Source organism: Pinus tabuliformis, chromosome 2_1 (genome assembly GCF_031772625.1).
Source record: "Pinus tabuliformis cultivar Carrire ecotype Pingquan chromosome 2_1, CPIR1, whole genome shotgun sequence".
In the NCBI taxonomy this organism is placed as follows: domain Eukaryota; kingdom Viridiplantae; phylum Streptophyta; class Pinopsida; order Pinales; family Pinaceae; genus Pinus; species Pinus tabuliformis.
In genome coordinates, this window is record NC_142299.1 from 752561505 (window position 1) to 752581240 (window position 19736).

The window sequence follows — 19736 nt, forward strand, 5'->3', positions numbered from 1 at the left end:
TGTTCCAAGGCTTTGGCCGATGTCAATTTTCCTGAATTACACTGTGAAATCATGTTAGACAGATAAAGGGTGTCATTGAAAAATTCAATTAAATTTCTAGTAGATAACTGACATCTTGAGGTTTCTCTTTCTGCCTTCATTAGTTGCGTCTGCCATTCTAGGAACAGGATGTCTTTGTGTGACTCTAGAATTTTGGGCAGATCTGAAGCTTGTCCTTCTAGGGATTCTTGCCAATCAAGAAAACTGGTTAAGGTGTCATCGGCCTGTTCTAAATCCTATCTAGCTTCAACTGATTTATCAACTATTGATGTATTAATTTCACAAAGAGGTTCAGCCAGAGAAATGTTATGACATAGCATTTTTAGATGTGTAATCAATCCCTTATTGATTTGTATAGCTTCTGTTTTGAACTCTGCTACTTGAGGAAGGCTCCTGAAATTTTCTACATCTTGTGACAGTTGAGCGATTTGCTCATCCTTAGGCTTCCTCATTTCTTCATTCATCGCCTTTAATCTGGCCAATTCTTCGGATAATTCCTTCTGTTTCTGCACTGCACTCGAATCTATCCTCTGTTTTTATTTGAGCAGTTGCTCATTTAATTGGTTGTTTGTCTGCCACTGTGTTGATAGTTTTTGTTCCAATTGTTCTATTTTCTGCTGTGCTTCAGACACCTGCGACTGCAATGAATCAACCATTTGATCTTTTCCCTTAAGGAGACTACTCACTTCCGAGGCTTTATCCTTGGTGGCTGTCGAATATTCTCCGAAATACTGGGAGAGTTTCGTAAGGTCATCGGAAGGGTTCAATTCCTCCTTCCACACCACATTAGCCATCTCTGTTTGATTTGGCAAAAGGGAAGATTGATCAAGTATCCTCCTTTTCCTCTATCTTTTCACCATAGCCCTATGTTTAGGACTGTAAAAGACATCTAATGGTGGTATGTCTTCTATCTGTAAAACTATTTGATCGGATGGATCTTTGGGAATTATTTCTACATCTTTGCTGCTGGGTAGGCTGCTGGTCCCTTCTCTTGGAACCGTAGTTGTGGTTGTTTCTTGATTGACTATCACTTCGGGTGTGCCGAATCCTTGTGAAATCTCGGGTCTGTTTATAATAGAGTCAAATTGTTCCCACTCCTGTAGGATTTTTGGATCAATTTGAGTCTCTAAATCGATAACTTCATTGTCCTGCTTCTTTTGTTTCTCCCGCTCTGTTTCCTTCTCTTTACCTTTTTCTGACTCTTTTCCATTTTCTGGAATTTTCTCTGTAGCAGGAGGCTCATCAATACTCTTCTGCCTAGGCTCGCTTGACTTATTTGTTGGTGTAGTAGCCAACAAGTCCAGCAGTAGAGTTTGCAACCTCTGTTCTTTGAGCCTATTGAATTCTACCAGTCCTTCATCATTATATTTCATCCTAGCCAATGTTTTAACCTGAGACAATGATTCTGCTGAAGAAAATATATCATCAAATTCATCTTTTTCATGGTCAAACTTAGTAAGTTTGGCATGTTCAAGCACATTATAGGCAACCTTCCAGGGATCGAATTACCTGTTAGGAATGGTCGCAAGATTGAGCATATTTATTTTTCATATCTCCTTCTCATCATGTTTCCAATCAAGTATGGTATAAACACCGCATCTCAAAGGGAATATGGGCCATAGCTTCTTTTTAAAAGCCCTCAGAGTTTTCGATGTTCCAACGGTTGTGATTTGGTAAGCTAATTCTCGTGCCAACAGTTTATCCGGTACATAAAATGGGAGGACATGGGGTCTTGTGGCACTACCAAACACCCGTATATATGTGAATTTATCTTCCCCAAACCAATTTCCCACGGCAGTCAAGTCAACTTCTGCCTCCTCGGAAATCTTTGGGGCAGGCTTGTCAAAAATCGCATAATAGATAGGCAACACGAAACCATTACAGATTTGATACAAGTGGTCTTTATAATGTGCCTTCCATAACATCTGATGGTAGATGTGGATTGGCTTAGGGTCCCGTGGCGTCCACCTCCACCCAAGTACCAGGTATTTGGAATTAAAGCAAAGCATATCCATAACATAAGCACTGTAATAGAAGGGGGGAATAGTCTTGGTGGTTTTGCGTGAATTGAATCTAAAATCAAGAATTGCAGAGGCTAATTTATTAGACAATATATTCGCCCAATCCATGACATAACTACTAGTTGCCACTTCCATTAAAGGAACCATTTCGATATCAAATTTTTCTGAATCATGCATTCCCCATATCCTACACATCATTGCCCCAGCGTAACAGTAAGGAGATGCTAAGGAATCCACAGAGTACTTACCCGATGATTCATGTTTGTGATTTGCGAGGTTTTGACTCCATTTTCTAATCGGGGTTGATTCTGTCTCATTCTCCTCTGCGAATTTCTTCAGAAAAGCTTTGTTGTATTTCTTTTCAGGTTTGGGAAAATGGTACATTTTCCTCAAGTCGTCAGGCTGAAATCAACCGAAAAATCTTCCATCAACTGTGAAAAAGGTCCTATTAGAAACAGGGATTTGTTCGACCACCCATCTGACCACATTAGTGTAAGGAAGAATTTTCTCCCGAGCTGCTATCCTGTGTAAAAATGAGTCAGCCAAATCTTTCAGCGAGGCTTCTGATTTGTTAGTTGAGCCTGCCGTAGCTTCTTCCGACACTTCCTCTGGTTCTTCTGCCTCAATCAAATTATAGATGCTTTTCCAGCTTGTATTTCCAAGGCCGAGACATGTAGTGTTCGAAATTAGGCCCTTTTTGCTTGATCCTGGGTCACTGGTGGGCTGGACTGTTACTGCAAGGGTCGCTGCTCCAACGGATCTCTTAGATTTCTTTCCCATTTGCTTTAAACTTGATACTTCGACAGAATTATGCACAAGGAAGGAAACCAGCGTGATATAGAGAAATAGATAACATGAGCCAATATGAAAGAGTTATATCTATTAGCGAGTAAACAAAGATTATGGTGAAATTGCCACAGATAGAATCTAAGTGGAAAATCTCGGCATAACTACTTCATTAATGGGCCACTTCACCTATCAATCATGATAAGGGAGCTTTTAAATATCCATCATAATGTCTATATGGTGAATAATTGATTCAAGCGTGGCTTAGATTTTTTGCGGCTAATCGCATTTGATGATTGGCGACGTGAAAGGGAGGGTTTTCATAATAGTCCAAAATATCGTTCAATCACCAAAGGTGATATAATGCATGCCAATCTTTAATATGTTTAGAAACACGTGCCCTGATTTAATGCATCGTAATCGAGACAGGGCTCGGGTCACTTTATTTACGCTATTGCAAAATCGTCGATCGCCGATGGCGATACGCCTTATCGCATCGGGGGATTTGAAGGTGTCACATTTAATGAATTGATTACCACAATTGATTGCTGATAGCGATACCTTTTATCGCATTGGAGGAATGGGGGATACCTTATAAATGATGCAGTTTTCCTTTCCCCAATATCCGATAGCGATTTCCATTTTCAGATCAGAGTAATTCAATGGTCCTTTATTTATGTTTCTCTTATTATTACGATATGCGATATTGCAATCGCTTTATCGTAATAATAAAAAGCTTTATGATTTGTTTAAAAGACCTATTTTATCATTATTTAAAAGGGATATCATATTTCAGTTGGACCTTTTGGTGAGGGTTTTTTCTAATAATAAGTTAATAGCAATTTATTCACACATCTATGTTTAAAAGGGACCCATTTCATATTATGATTTTAAAAGAAAAATTTTAAGAAATGGGGGGTTTTTGTACAGCGCAACAATTGGCGATTGACTGGGAGAAACATTTATCTCTGGGAAAAGTTAAGATATTTAAACTTTTTAATCTGAAAATCTTATCCGAGCGAAAAAAATCTAATATAACTAGGCAAATATAAATTCTTAATGTAATGATAACTATTTCTGCTATTCTCTTCTCATGTTACAATTAAATACATTCTATGTTTCAAATTAGCCTTAATTGGTTGCTAATGATAAAACAAAATCTTTTCCAACTTAGCTTTATAATTACTCCTTTGTCACAGGTAGAGCCTCTGCTGCTAGCAAATATCTATAGTTTCGACAGGGATACCTTTTAACCATTTAATCATTCATTATCCCATCCATTTCAGAGTATAATTAAAAATAATGAATCCAGAAATATGTCTTCATATTTTTGTATCATTTTTTCTTTTTCTTTATTTTGTAGCATAAAAAGCCATTGTCCTTGTTTCATAGCCAGCTATTTAACAATGCCATTCACTGGTCATAATTTAACTCAACAAGCTGGCTCGTGATGAGACCCCTTGTCTTATAATTATAAGCCATTACCCTGTTTTGATATGCAGTATTGGTAATGTCAGTTCAACTATTTCCCTATGATCATAGTAAGCAAGCTTGTAATAAGACCTCTTATCTTTTACCTCAAATATATTTTAGAATTACACTTTGAGTAATTATAACCCTTGATGAATGGGATGAACAATTTTCTCCTTAAGAGAAGATGGCTGACAGGAGAAGAGTTGAAGATGCTAAGATTGAATCAGTATCTGTTTTGTATTGATAACCATTTTCAGGCTGCTTAAAAACATTAAAATGGTTTACAGTACTTCTAATCCTTGAGAAGAGTTTACAAAAATAAAATGGGGTTTCAGAATCTAAATATACCTAATTTCATAGAAATCTTTCTTTTGTTTAAGGCTTCCATTTTAAAAGAAAATATCATAACTATTTCCTTTGAGAAACTTTTTAATATAGTAAAGACCAATGGAAGGCTAATTTTATTTTTCCAAAATCCTAAAAATCTAAGCTATGTACAAAAATTTAGTTGAAAATCAAATATTTACAAAGGGAGAAGGGGTTACCTTCTCAACTGAAGAATTTTTTTAAGATAAGGCCGTTAACAGGAAGAGAATCTCTCTTTCCCGATAGATCTTGCAGTATGAAAGTAGAAGGGCCTATCTTCTCATTGATTTGAAATGGTCCAAGCCACATTTTCTAGAACTTTGTGTGTTTTCCTTTATCCTCATGGGCTTTGTCCCATTTCAAAACTAGATCACCAACTTGTAATTGTTTTGAACTGGTTGAAGTTGTATCCAAAGATGACTTGATAGTTTGCTGATGTTTTGCATGTATAATTCTGGCCTTTTCCCTTTCTTCTTCTAGTTTCAAAATTTGATCATTTCTTAGTTGAATAGAAGATGAGGGGCTTTATTCAATAAACGACACTAAAGCTAAGGATGGAAGCACTAAGTTAGCTGGTATGACAACTTCCTTTCCATACACTAGATTGAATGGAGAAGTGCATATAGAAGCGTTTTGAGTTATTTTATCAGCCCATAGTGCAAATATCAAAGATTTATGCCAGTTTTTATGATTCTGTTCAATAGTTCGCTTAATAATTCTAATAAGGTTTTTATTGGTGGATTCTGCCAAACCATTTCCGTGGGGGTAGTAATTTTCAGAATACCACAATTTAAATCCCCTTTTGATAGCAAACTCAAACATAGAATTTCCAGAGAAATAAGAGGCATTATAAAAAACAAGAGCATTCGGGACACCAAACCTGGTAATAATGAATTGATCTATGAATTCCATAATTGCCTCAGAGTTTGTTGTCTTTAAAGGAATTGCTTCAACCCACTTAGTAAAGTAATCAGTGGCAGTAAAGATATACTTATGCTGTTTGGATGAATGTGGAGTGATTTATCCAGTGATGTCCAATCCCCATCGCTCAAAAGGTTGCTCAATGTTGACTGGTTGCAAAGGGAAAGTTGGCTTTCTTTGTCTTCCACTGGATGTTTGACAAATTTAGCATTTCCTTACATATTCATGAGTATCTCTGAACAAGGTGGGCCAATAATACCTAGCATGAATGAGTTTGTGAGCTGTGGTGTCAGCTCCAAAATGTCCTCCTGCTGGTCCATCATGAAGTTCCTACAAAACTTTTTGAGCTTCAGGTTTTTCTAAGCATCTTAACAAAATTGAATCATAATTTCGCCTAAACAATACATCATCTATAATTGTGAAGTTTTTTTCTTTCAATCTAATGGCACGTTTGTTTTTATAGGAGAGATTTGAAGGAGCGGACCCCTTTTTTAAATAGAAAATTAGATCTGTATATTTTGATTCAGAACCTGTGGTACTTATCTGATTGATTTCTTCAGTATCCTTTGTACTTTCAGGTTCTTGAATGTTGGATGCTCCTGCTAACAACCTGCAAAAACCATGCCCTTTGACAATCTTTGCTGGCTTGATTTCCAAGTCATATTCTTGTAATGCTGTGACCCAATTTGCTCTCTTTTCCCCTAATTCCCTTTGAACTAGTAATTGTCTTACTGCTGAAAAAGAAACTATAACTTTTGTGTGAGCTTTTAAGAGGAAGGGCTTGTAGTGTTTTATCGCTTTGTACACAACAAAGGCTTGTTTTTCAACTTCCGAATAGTTTAGTTCAACACCTTGAATATTTGAGCTGTAAAACGAAATTGGTGCTTCCAAGTTTTGATCATTAATTTGAGTCAATGCTGCTGCATATGACGAAGCAGATGCAAGGGTATATAATATGAAATGATTAGAAAAATTGGGAGTGCTTAAAGCAGGGGCATTAATTATTGATTGTTTAATGGAATCAAATGCCTCCTTTTCTGCAGATCCCCATTTAAACAACGAATTTTTCTTAATCATCATTTTCAATGGTAAAATAATCTGGGAAAAATCTGGAACAAAACGTTTAACAAAGTTAATTTGACCCAAAAATGATTGCATGGATTTTTTATTATGAGGGAATGGAATTTTAGAAATCTCTTTAATTCTGTCTGGATCAATATAGATACCATCTTTTGAAACAATGAAGCCTAAAATTTTTCCTTGATTAAGGGAAAAAAAGGACTTCTTTGGATTAAGAGAGATACCATACTTTCTACAACGTTCAAAGATTTGTTTTAAATCATGTAAATTATTAGACCTTTTCTTTGAAAATACATTAATATCATCTAAATAGACAACTATTGATTTATTGAGCAATCCTTTGAACACTATGTCCATGGCTCTCTGAAATGTAGCTCCTACATTGATGAGTCCAAAAGGCATCTTTTGGTAGGCATAAATTCCCCACTTAGTTCTGAATGTAGTTTTAAGCCTGTCATTAGGATGAACCAAAATTTGGTTATATCCTGAAAAACTGTCTAAAAATTACATTAGTTCTGAACAAGTTACCGAATGTAATGTCTGCTCCATAGTAGGTAAAGGGAAGTTATCCTTTTGGCTTGCCTTATTAAGATTTCTGAAATCAATGCAAATCCTGATATCGCCATTTTTCTTTCTAACAGGAACCATGTTGGAAACCCAGTTTGAATGTCTCACAGGAAAAATTATCTTAGCCTTCAAGAGTTTATTTAATTCAACCTTTATTTGACTCTCTAGGTTAGGATGAATCTTTCTTAACTTCTGTTGTACTGGTTTTTGTTCAGAAAACATTGGAATATTATGTTGAATAATTGATGCATCGTATGTTTTCAAATCAGCATATTTCCAAGCGAGGACATATTTGTTTTTTGTTAACAGCCTAATGAATGTTGTTATTTCTTCTATAGAAATTCCTAGTCCCAAATTGATGTTTTGAGGGTTCTCCTTAGTACCTAGGTTTATCAATCCAAATCTTAAAGTGGAACTCTGGAGTTTTGAATTGGTCACCTGTTTAAACCTGTCTTTAATATCATAAAGATCTTCAAGCTTGACCACTGGTTTTGGTATTGAGTTTTCCTCTTGCTTTCCTTTCATCTGAAGGTCATGATCACTTTCATCAATGATTTGGTCATCGTAGGACTTGTCAGAAGTCAAGAAGTTTAAAATGTCTTCATCATGATTGAACACTCTCCAATTGGTGACATTATCGGGAATTGATGGTCTAAAAATTAACTCTACTAAAAATCTATCTGAGCTGTAATCTTTAGATGGTAGGAGTCTGGAAGCAACATTAGCTAGCAGGTCTGCTGCTGCATTCTGGGACCTAGGGATGGGAGAGATATTGAATGCTAAAAATTGTGAGATGAGTTCCTGTACCAGAGACTGATAGTGTTTGAGATGACTAGAAAGGCAATGAATTTAATTTCTAACCTGTTTAATAACAATTTCTGAATCACCAAACACTTTCAGATATTGAACCTTGAGGCCAATTGCTTTGTAGAGTCCTTGAATTAGAGCCTCATATTCAGCTGTATTGTTTGTGCATTCAAATTCGAGTCTGCATGATAACATGTTTTTTTCTCCCTGAGGACTAACTAAAATACATCCTGCTCCTGAGCCTTCACTAGATTTAGATCCGTCAAAATATAGTGACCAAAATAAAAAATTATCAACAGTTTTATTTACAGTTTCCTCAGTAACATTAACACACCTTGAGCTATCTGTTTGTGAAAAGTTTTCAATCTGAGATGTGAGATTATTAACTAGGAAAGGGGATGGTTGGGCAGTAAAATTGCCAAAGAATGATTCAGATGAATAATTCCCCAAAATATTGTTATTGAATGCTATTGGTTGGTTTTCATGTTCAAACTCGATAACTGTATGGGTCATGTGTTTCTCCCAATCAATCTTGATCTGATTTGGTTTTCCTTTATAAGGTAACCACATATGAGACCAATTGGTGGAAATATAACCATGGAGTTTTTCAAACCAATCTCTACTTAAAATCAATCCATAGAACTCAGGTATATCAGCGATCAAAATATCAATTCTTTGAACCACTCTAGGATCAGCTGATAACCTAATAGCTACTGAGTTGATTTCTCCTAAAACCTGGACCTTAGTTCTATCCAACTGTATAATATGAATTGCAGACTTTTGGGGTTCGATGTTCAGTTTCAAACAAACTGAAGCTGGCATTATATTAGAGGAAGCCCCTGAGTTAATCAAACAGTTGTGTAGATTTCTATTATAAATCTCATAGGTTAAGAGGAAAGGAGGAGTATGAGAATTTTATCTATCCCCAATTAAGACCGCATCAGTAGCTTCCACTCTACCAGAAGGTGGTTGGCCTAAATCATTAGCAGCTTTGAACAATATAGCATTAGGAAAGGGTGAAGAAGGAACGTAATTTAACTCTTTAAGAAGTAATTTATGCTGATGTTTGAGTTTGCTAAGTTCAAACATAGTAATATTCGCCTTAGTCTTCTTCATATCTTCAATAATATTGTAGTCCATAGAATCTGATACTACCAATGTCTTAGATGTTGAAGGTAGATTTGAAGATGATGGTTGATTTTGGGATGGTATGGCTGAAGCTTTCTTTGTAGGAATCTTTTCTTTGGTAGTAGTGGAACCTGAATTCCTTTTCTTCAAAGTTGTCTAGATAGGTTCAGGAGTACCTTTACTCCTGGTAGTCACAGGGAAAGTTTTTTGTTCTTTTTCTGTATCGTAGGTGGATAAAATAAAATCCCACATCCCATGGCATTCGACAGTCTCTTCTTCTTTGGGTTCCTCGGATGGCAAGATTGTTTCACCTTCTTCTTCTTCTTCAGGATCTGAATCAGCGTTGGATATAACATTTGGTGGTTTTGATTCAGGTTTCTTAAAATTTCTAAATGGCCTTTTTTTTGAGGTTTCAGCTACTTTCTTCTTGATTTCGACCATTTCATTTGACATAGTCTTGAGGACATTTTGTAAACTTTCCATATCATATGGATCTTTGGGGGTTTTCTTCTTTGAATCATCCTTGAAAGAAACTTTTTTGGATTTTCTATCTTCAAGAGCAGCTTTCTTTCCTAAAGCATTAATACGTTTCTCTACAACAAGTGCCTCTTTCATGTTTCCAGCTAAAGTTGGTTTTGCAGCCCTATCTACAAAAATAGCTATATTTGAGGGTAGGGCAGTTATATACCATTCGCTTCTGATTTGCTCACTTGGTTTAGAGGCGGCTGGAATCTTATTCAAGAGATTATTGAATCGTGAGTTGAATTCCTTAATAGGTTCTTTAGGTTTTATCCTAAGATTGGAGAGATCATTGATTAATGTGGCTAAAGATCTATCATCACCATACTTAGTAAGAAACTGTTCTTGGAAAATGTTCCAACTGGTAATGGATCCAGAGGGCAGGGAAAAATACCAAGACCCAGCTGATCCTTGCAAAGTATAAGGGAAAATCCTAACGACAACATCTTCCTCTATCACTCCTTTCAAATTAACTGATAACATGAAATTATTAATATGTTCTTCGGCTTGTGTTCCAGGATCTGGATTAAACTTGGGTAACCATTTTTCAGGTGAATCAGGCAATGGATGTAATGTTGCAGGCATGGTGACTGTACCAGGACTATTCCATGGATTCTGAGCCATTAAAGAACCAGTAGTGGATGATATTGCTGATGAAATCCCAGATGTTTGGGAATGAGTTGATATTGAGGATTGAATAGGTTGGGATGTTGAAGTTCCTGATCCCTGTTGAACAACAATATGTAATGGAGGAGCGGATGGCTGACTTCGCGCTGGGGAAGATGAGATGGAAGATGATGATGAGAAAGTTTCACTGTTAGATCCTTCAGTATTCTTTTTTGACCTTTTCCTTTTAGGTAAAGGCAACTCAGTAGGTTCGATACTGAGCTTTCCGCTCTGAAGTCTGGTGAGAGGGTGAGGTAGATTGAATTGTGAAGTCTCACTGCCTTGAGATACCTCAGATTTCTGTGGCGATATCGAAAAGCCTTGAGGTTTATGGATGAGAGACTGAACTTCAGGGGACTCATGACTTAATCGTTCTGAAGTATGGTGGGTCTGAGCAGTGGTAGTTGATTCCTCTTCTTCTCGCTTGAATACTAGAGTTCCAGCATGCAAACGGGAGGTACGAGTTGAGGTGGAGGGCTATTTACTCTCAGAATGGGTTATAGGTTTGGGTTTGCTCGCCATTCATAGTTCAGGCCCTCCTTCTAGCGCCAGAAATGTTGATGCCTAGAAAATCTCTGCATCAACATCGGGGATAACCACTCGGTTCAGACCTTAAATGCAACTCCTTTTCCGTTTGGTGTGGTGGATCCGACTGGATATAATGGGACCAGTTTCCCAATGATTGGTAAATAGGATGGATAAATGATTGATTTTATGATATCTAATGATAATGGATGAATGATCTAATCTAAAAGTAAAATTATAAACAACTATCCTATCCCCGGAAATTATGCTTTTAGTGTAACTTTGGATGGTCTTCATTCACAAACAGGCATATAGATGACTCTTGTTGGTAAGCAAAGATGTTTATTCATATGATAATTACTAAGCCCAAATAGTTGAACAAAGCAATCAAGCAAACATTATTACACTATTCCTCATATATATCATAGACATAGATATGATTGAAAGAATAACAGTCCTTAGACATTCAATAGTGAAAAGTACAAAGATTGTTGTTAAAACACATACATATATTCAATGATAGAAAAATTTAAACGAATACCGATTCACATAAAAATGACACCAGAGCATAGATAATAGTACCATATGTTTATTTGAGTCACTCCCGATATCAATCGCATTCAAATTCCTTTGTCCAACTTAGAAACACTTCCAGAAGAGGCAATAGTGCACATATCATTAAAGCTTTCTTCATCAAAATTCAGAATACTGGCCCAGTCTTTATAAAAAGTAGATCAGAAGCACAATAGTGTGACTTCCTGATTTGAGTTTATACAAAAACTGAGGACCCTTTTCCAAATGCATGAAAGGCCCTATAAATACTAATTAAGCTAACAAATTACAAAATAAAAGTGCTATTTAATTGGTACAACTATGCTATGAATATCTCCTCAAAATTGGCTTGTCTTCAGTCAGCAACATGATTCATTGTTTTGGATGATCTCCCTTCGGCTTGAGCTGGCAGATATCTAGCATCAGTTGCAACTCTAGAGAGTGGCTTAGGCGAGAATTCAGTTGAACTGAATATGTGGCATCTTGGATCTTGGGGATCATGCAACCGATAACATCAGTTAAACATTTGAGTGCGGCCCTTTGACTGTATGGCTTGATTAAGAAAAACCAAAAGGTATCCCAAGTTAAACTTTTGATGCCAGCGATTAGTCTTCCTTTCTTTTCCAATTCTTGATTGCATGTTTGTTCCAAGGCTTTGGCCGATGTCAATTTTCCTGGATTACACTGTGAAATCATATTAGACAGATAAAGGGTGTCATTGACGAATTCAATTAAATTGCTAGTAGATAACCGACATCTTGAGGTTTCTCTTTCTGCCTTCATTAGTTGCATCTGCCATTCTAGGAACCGGATGTCTTTGTGTGACTCTAGAATTTTGGGCAGATCCGAAGCCTGTCCTTCTAGGGAGTCTTGCCAAGTAAGAAAACTGGTTAAGGTCTCATCGGCCTGTTCTAAATCCTGTCTAGCTTCAACTAATTTATCAACTATTGATGTAGTAATTTCACAAAGAGGTTCAGCCAGAGAAATGTTATGACATAGCAGTTTTAGCTGTGTAATCAATGCATTATTGAGTTGTAGAGCTTCTGTTCTGAAATCTGCTACTTGAGGAAGGCTCTCGAAATTTTCTACTTCTTGTGACAGTTGAGCGATTTGCTCATCCTTAGCCTTGCTCATTTGTTCATTCATCACCTTTAATCTGGCCAATGCTTCGGATAATTCCTTTTGTTTCTGCACTACACTCGAATCTATCCTCTATTTTTCTTTGAGCAGTTGCTCATTTAATTGGTTGTTTTTCTGCCGCTGTGTTGATAGTCGTTGTTCCAATTGTTCTATCTTCCGTTGTGCTTCAGACACCTACGACTGCAATGAATCTATCATTTGATATTTTTCCTTAATGAGACTGCTCACTTCTGAGGCTTTATCCATGGTGGTTGCCGAATATGGTCCGGCATACTGGGAGAGTTTCGTAAGGTCATCAGAAGGGTTCAATTCCTCCTTCCACACCACATTAGCCATCTCTGTTTGATCTGGCAAAAGGGAAGATTGATCAAGTCTCCTCCTTTTCCTTTGTATTTTCACCACAGCCCTATGTTTAGGACTGTAAAAGTCATCTAATGGTGGTATGTCTTCTATCTGTAAAACAATTTGATCGGATGGATCTTTGGGAATTATTTTTGCATCTCTGCTACTGGGTAGGCCACTGGTCCCTTCACTTGGAACTGTAGTTGTGGTTGTTCCTTGACTGACTGTCACTTGGGGTGTGCCGAATCCTTGTGAAATCTCGGGATTGTTTATAATAGAGTCAAATTGTTGCCACTCTTGGAGGAGTTTGGGATCAATTTGAGTCTCTAAATCGATAAATTCACTGTCCTGCTTCTTTTCTTTCTCCCGCTCTGTTTCCTTCTCTTTAACTTTTTCTGACTCTTTTCCCTCTTCGGGAATTTTCTCTCTAACAGGAGGCTTGTCAATACTTTTCTGCTCAGGCTCGCTTGACTTAGTTGTTGGTGTAGTAGCCAACAAGTCCAGAGGTAGAGTTTGCAACCTCTGTTCTTTGAGCCTATTGGATGCTACCAGTCCTTCATCATTATATTTCATCTTGGTGAATGTTTTAACCTGAGACAATGATTCTGTTGAAGAAAATAGATCATCAAATTCATCCTTTTCATGGTCAAACTTAGTAAGTTTGGCCTGTTCAAGCACATTATAGGCAACCTTCCGGGGATTGAATTGCCTGTTAGGAATGGTCGCAAGATTGAGCATATTTATTTTTCCTGTCTCCTTCTCAGCATGTTTCCAATCAAGTATGATATAAACATCGCATCTCAAAGGGAATATGGGCCATAGCTTCTTTTTAGAAGTCCTTAGAGTTTTGGATGTTCAAACAGTTGTGATTTGGTAAGCTAATTCTTGTGCCAACAGTTTATCTCGCACATACAATGGTAGGACATGGGGTCTTGTGGTGGTACTGAACACCCGTATATATGTGAATTTATCTTCCTCAAATCAATTTCCCACAGCAGTCAAGTCAAGTTCTGCCTCCTCGGAAATCCTTGGGGCAGGCTTATCAAAAATGGCATAATAGATCGGCAACATGAAACCATTACATATTTGATACAAGTGGTCTTTATAATGTGCCTTCCATAACATCTGATGGTAGATGTGGATTGGCTTAGGGTCCTATGGCATCCACATCCACCCAAGTATCGGGTATTCGGAATTAAAGTAAAGCATATCCATAACATAAACACTGTAATAGAAGGGACAAATAGTCTTGGTGGTTTTGCGTGAATTGAATCTAAAATCAAGAATTGTAGAGGCTAATTTATGAGACAATATATTCGCCCAATCCATGTCATAACTACTAGTTTCCGCTTCCATTAAAGGAACCATTTCGATATCAAATTTTGCTGAATCATGCATTCCCCATATCCTACACATCATTGCCCCAACGTAACAGTAAGGAGATGCTAAGGAATCCACGGAGTACTTACCCAATGATTCATGTTTTTTCTTTGTGGGATTCTGTCTCCATTGTCTAATCAGGGCTGATTCCGTCTCATTCTCCTTTGCGAATTTCTTCAGAAAAGCTTTGTTGTATTTCTTTTCAGGTTCGGGCAAATGGTACATTTTCCTCAAGTCGTCAGGCTGAAATCAATCAAAAACTCTTCCATCAACTGTGCAAAAGGTCCTATTAGAAACATGAATTTGTTCGACCACCCATCTGACCACATCAGTGTAAGGAAGAATTTTCTCCTGAGCTGCTATCCTGTGTAAAAATGAGTCGGCCAAATCTTTCAGCGAGGCTTCTGATTTGTTAGTTGAGCCTGCCGTAGCTTCTTCCGACACTTCCTTTGGTTCTTTTGCCTCAATCAAATTATGGATGCTTTGCCAGCTTGTATTTCTAAGGCCAAGACATGTAGTGTCCAAAATTAGGCCCTTTTTTCTTGATCCTGGGTCACTGGTGGGCTGGACTGAAACTGCAGGGGCCGCTGCCGCAACGGATCCCTTAGATTTCTTTCTCATTTGCTTTAAACTTGATACTTTGACAGAATTCTGTACAAGGAAGGAAACCAGCGTAATACAGAGAAATAGATAACATGAGCCAATATGAAAGAGTTATATCTATTAGCGAGTAAACAAAGTTCATGGTGAATTGCCGCAGATAGAATCGAAGTGGAGAATCTCGGCATAACTGCTTCATTAATGGGCCGCTTCACCTGTTAATCATAATAAGGGAGCTTTTAAATATCCATCATAACATCTATATGGTGAATAATTGATTCAAGTGTGGCTTAGATTTTTGGCGGCTAATTGCATTTGATGATTGGCGACGTGAAAGGGAGGGTTTTCATAATAGTCCAAAATATCGTTCAATCACCAAAGATGATATAATGCATGCCAATCTTTAATATGCTTAGAAACACGCACCCTGATTTATTGCATCGCAAGCGGGATATGGCTCGGTTCACTTTATTTACACTATTGAGAAATCACCGATCGCCATGGCAATACGCCTTATCACATCGGGGGAATTGAAGGTGTCACAGTTAATGAATTGATTACAACAGCTGATTGCCAATAGCAATACCTTTTATCGCATCGGAGGAATGGGGGATATCTTATAAATGATGCGGTTTGCCTTTCCCCGATATCGGATAGAGATTTCCCTTTTTGGATCAGAGTAATTCAATGGTCCTTTATTTATGTTTCTCTTATTATTACGATATGCGATCTTGTGATCGCTTTATCGTAATAATAAAAGGCTTTATAATTTGTTTAAAAGACCTATTTATCATTATTTAAAAGGGATATCATATTTCAGTCAGACCTTTTGATGAGGGTTTTTTCTAATAATAAGTTAATACCAATTTATTCACACATCTATGTTTAAAAGGGACCCATTTCATATTAGGATTTTAAAAGAAAAATTTTAAGAAATTGGGGGTTGTTGTACAACACAACAGAAGCCTAAGATGTGATTGAGAGACAAGTATGATGGGAAAATGATCCGCGTGCGCATCTGGCCAAACGGATGTAGGCTTATGGAGAAAAACCCCAATGTGAGTGGGTGCACCGGTTCTATCATACCCTAGATGTTATCTCAATGAATTGGTATATAGAAACATAGCTCTGCCATGGGACAAGTGAATGGGATATCCTACGTGAAGGATTCATGATGAAATTTACTTTTGAGGACAGGTTTGATAGTATTGATGAAGCACTACAAGAAGTGAAAGCAACCATCTTTAGGATGCCACAGGATCCTTTAGACCCGATTCAGCATAAATGGGCTACTCATGTTAAAACCTAACGCGAGACCTAGGAGTGATGAAGATCACATTAAAACCTGACGCGAATCCAGTTAAGAAGAGGCCTTGTTGGCTCAATTCAAAATACAAGGAGAAATTCTACTCAGAGCTAGACAAAATGCTAGCAGTAGGCATCATTGAGCCTGTGGAAGAATCTGATTAGGCGTGCCCTATTGTGGTGCAATAGAAGAAGCAAAAGGATGTGATAAGGATATGCATCGATCTCAGAAAACTGAATGATGCTTGTGTGCATGGTCCTTTCCTGACTTTTTTCATGGATGAAGTGTTGGACAATGTAGGTGGCTAGGAAGCTTATTCCTTCACTCTTGGGTTCTCTGGTACCAGCAAATCAAAATCGCGCTGGACGATAGGATCAAGACAACCTTTGCGACTAAGTGGGGTTGTTTCAATACACCATAATGCCGTTTGGATTGAAGAATTCACTTGCAATATTTTCGCTCGTGGTTGTGGTAGCATTTAAGAAATTTATCCATAAGTTCCTCGAGGTATATTTTGAGGACATGACTGTATTTAGGCTGGTTAAGTGCCACGTAGCAAGCTTGCGCCTGATGCGGGATACCTGTTGAAGATACCAAATAGAGCTCAATCTCATGAAGTGTATGTTTTTCATTCCTTTTGGGAACCTATTGGGGCATGTGGTTTGCAGACAAGGACTGATGGTAGACCCCGTGAAGATCGTGGTGATATTAAACTTGGAAGCACCGAGGAGTGTGAAATAGCTGCATGCTACTTTGGAACATACGGGATATTACAGAAAGTTTATGAAAGGCTCTGCCCAAATCACCACGCCGATGGAAATATTATTGAAGAAGGATGTCATGTTCTTAGCATAGTCTTAGCACTCCATGCAGCTGAAAGGAGGCACGGGACTATAAATTACACTGCCTGGGTTGGGGAGCTGTGCGATTTCAGGACTGCGTGAAGTAGGGAAGTGTCACAAGGTCTGCAACAGCATGAAGGCAGTTACACTACTCATGGAAATAGCGCGTAGGTCTGCTGGAAAGTGACCGTTAAAGTCGTTGTTCACGATTTGATGGTCAGATTGTGGCCAAATGGACTGGGTGACAGGCACTTAAGGTGAAATTTATTGATTAGATTCTTGAAAATATGCTGCAAATCTAGCATTAATGGGCCAAATGTGGGGGGAACAGTCGCATTTAAATTCAAAAGGCCCTATAAATTACAAGTGGCTGTCTAGTGAAAAACACTTGGAATTTTTTAAATTTAGTTGTCGTGCTATCAGGTGTGTATGGACCGTGCGAATTTTGAGGCTTTGAGAGCAAGTTCAGCGTTTGAGAGATTACCAAAGGAGATGCATGACCTACTGAGTAGAATGATGTTGACACCCATACAAGCTGGACACAGAAGCGGTGACAGTCGAGGAAGCAACACAAGAAATTGAGGTAGTAAAAGTTGCCCGAGAAAGTGTCGAAGTGGTATTCAAATTCCCTAAATCACCCAGGACACTGAGGCCAAAGAAGGATAAGTAGACTATGCTACCGGTGGGTATCTCACCAATAAACCCATAGAGGACCAAGCTCACTTTGTAGGAAAAGGGGAAGGCCATTAATCTCAAGGCATACGATGAAGAATATGAAGAAATCCTGGGGGATGAGGAGGACTTGGAAATGGAAGTTGAGACCCTGGGTACAAACCCTATTACCAAGTTACCATAATATGCTTCTTCGCGCAAGGGCAGAGCCAAGGTGCTAAAGGACTTAGGCGAGAGAAAGAGCTCCTTGCAAACTCTGTTTCTCCTAAATGACATTGTTTTTGAGGGGCCACGCTTAGGGCAGGTTCTTGTACTAAATTTCAAAGATTGGGACCTCATAGATCACGAGAAATTCCTGCATTTAGTGACTAAAAAGCTAATGCACTGACTGATTGACATGACTGCTGGAATGATCGAATTAGACACACGGACATGGCTCAAGGATGTAGAGAAAGTCGTGCTGCTCAACTTGCTCTAGGTACCGCATTACTATCGTGCCCCAATGATCATCTTCATCATGAAGCAGCTGCTCTACTTGGTGCATGATGGGTGTTTGTGGATGGAGGAGCCCATTCCCATCACAAACCACTTGATCCATCAGATCACATGGTTGCCTTACTCAGGGGATGATCCAGTAGAGATATCAAAAGGAAAAGGTGGTGAGTTGGCCCTTGTAGAAGCTATGAAGAAGAAATTCAAGTTGGAGAAGAGTAAGCGGGGATATGCCATCTCCAGCATTAGCAACCCTGCAGTCAAGGTAGCAATGCAAATATTAGAAGGGAAGGTGATGTAGAAGTTCCGCGTGGATGAGGTGCCAGTGTCTATGATTGCACTAGAAGCACAATGCGCTAAAGGATTCTAGTTCAACTGGGCAAATTATCTATGTGACAAGTTCCTTGCGAACTGTCGCAGGGCACAGGAGCATGGCAAGACGTTCCACTATGCGTGGCTCTTACTATCGATTGTACTGATGGCATGTGAGCTGCTAGAAGACAAACAATTCCCTTCGGTCGCGCCAGACCTCCTACAGGCATCAAAGTATGCTTCACTGTGGGTGACCAAGAATGCACAACGCGTAAAAGAAAGCAAGATATTTTGGATCTTGATGGAGATGAGTATCTGGATGGGGATTGTGGAGCGATAAAAAGGTGTCTTTTTAACTCCTAATTACCTTCACATTAATTATCAACCCTGGGACGACTTTTTATTTCAAGAGTGTACTCAGTCTGAGGTGGCTATTTACTCAAGAGTAATGCTTTGTAGTATAGTGCTTAAAAGCTACAGAAGTAAATGGTTGCATGTCTATAACTTAACTACTTCAAAAGGCTAAATCACACCAAGCATTGCATCAGTCGAAGGTTCGGTAGCAATAACCCATCCTTTTCATAACTGATGAGAACAAATCCGAGGTCTGGGAGCTAGGTAGAAGATGCTGGGGCTCACTATAGCCTGAGATCATCCTTGACGAATATAAATGAAACAGCAAGTAAAGGAAATAACGATGAAATAAAACAGCACATCAGCCAAGGGTTTGGTGGCAATAACCTATCCCTTTCATAACTGATGGGAGCAGATCAGAGGTCTGGGAGCCAAATAGCAGAAGCTGACAGTCACTACAGCCTGAGTCTGTCCTTAAGAAATGGCAAGTAAATGAAACAACAAATCAACAATCTTGAAATAGACCAGCAATTGAAATGGAACAACAATTCAGAAATGGAACAACAACTAAATATGAATGTATAACAATCCAAATCAAGCACGCGACAGACTTATCATTAAAAGGGACAATAATCCAAGCTTCGATACAATATGCATGAATCATAGTTATAAAGTAACAGCAATTGTAATGGAACAGCAATCCCGAATAAACAACAGTCACAATTTAAGAATACATCATACAGTTGTACCGATTTAGGAACATACAGTGCGGTTAATCTGTAATCGAATGACAATCTGTAAGGAACAACAATGTTATATCAATTATCAACAGGAACAGCAATGCGA